A 1,541-nucleotide genomic window follows, 5' to 3' on the forward strand; every position below is an offset into this window, starting at 1 on the left:
GTGTGTGTGTGTGTGTGTGTGTGTGTGTGTGTGTGAAATTATTTTTTCGACATGATCTACTGTGAACTGTGTCCGCCCAGCTTTCTTTCGTTTAGTTTAATACGTGTTTCCGGCTCTTGGCTTGCAACACAACTAGGTCATATGAGTGCCGAAGATTATTAGAGTTGTTACAAGAGAGTAACAAACACAGAAAAGGAGTAGGGGAGATAAAGACGATAAATGTTTGATAAAAATGATAGGAAAAAAGGAGCAAACAACACCAGAGCACCTACCAACCACCCATTGTTGATCGGTAATCCGGAAAGCAAAAAAGCAACAATAATAATCAAACTAACTAACTAACTAAGTAAATAATTGACACTAACTGATTAACGAACGAACGAACGAACGAACGAACGAACGAACGAACGAACGAACGAACGAACTAATTAACCAACACGCCACACTTCTGTTAACCTCGCTGCGCCTAAAGAGTGAAGGACAACAACAACAACAACAACAACAACAACAACAACAACAACAACAACTACAACTACAACAACAACTACAACAACAACTACAACAACAACTACAACAACAACTACAACTACAACAACGAACAGACCAACAAGGCAAGGAACAATGCTGCTGCTCACCCGAGATGGTACTGCACACGGACTGTTCTTCGCCTTTGTATTTGCTGCTGCTGCTGCTGCTGCTGCTTCTACTGCTGCTACTGCTGCTACTGCTGCTACTGCTGTTTCTGCTGAACATGTGACCACTCCTGCTGCTGCTGCTGCTGATATGTCTCAGCCATGGTCTCCAGGCAGCCCTGATGAAGAGCAGATAACTATGGTGGATATCGTACGGGAAATGGAAAGTCTACTTTCAGAGACTTCGGTCAAGGGCGGGACTATCTTTGCGGCGATCAACGAGTTCTCATGCAAGGGTGGGTCCGTCTGTCTGTCAGTCTGTCTGTCTGTCTGCCGGTCTGCCTGTCTGTCTGTCTATAGATTATCTACCTATCTGTACGTTTATCTATCTATCTATCTGTCTATTTGTTTGTGTTGTTTATATCTATCTATCTATCTATCTATCTATCTATCTATCTATCTATCTATCTGTCTGTCTATACATCCACCCATCCATCCATCCATCAATCTATCCATCTATCTTTCCATCTATTTATCCATCTATTTATCCATCGATCTATCTATCTATCTATTTATCCATCCATCCATCCATCCATCCATCCATCCATCCATCCATCCATCCACACATCCAACCATCCATCCATCCATCCATCAATCCATCCATCCACCCACACATCCATCCATCCATCCATCCATCCATCTACCAGGTCACTGTGGCTCTCTGACGTCAGCCTATTGCTCATGCCGACCTACGTGTGTCGTCTATTTATCCATCCATCCATCCATCCATCCATCTACCAGGTCACTGTGGCTCTCTGACGTCAGCCTATTGCTCATGCCGACCTACGTGTGTCGTCTATGTATCCATCCATCCATCCATCCATCCATCTACCAGGTCACTGTGGCTCT

Source organism: Aplysia californica, unplaced genomic scaffold (genome assembly GCF_000002075.1).
Source record: "Aplysia californica isolate F4 #8 unplaced genomic scaffold, AplCal3.0 scaffold00712, whole genome shotgun sequence".
Taxonomy (NCBI): domain Eukaryota; kingdom Metazoa; phylum Mollusca; class Gastropoda; order Aplysiida; family Aplysiidae; genus Aplysia; species Aplysia californica.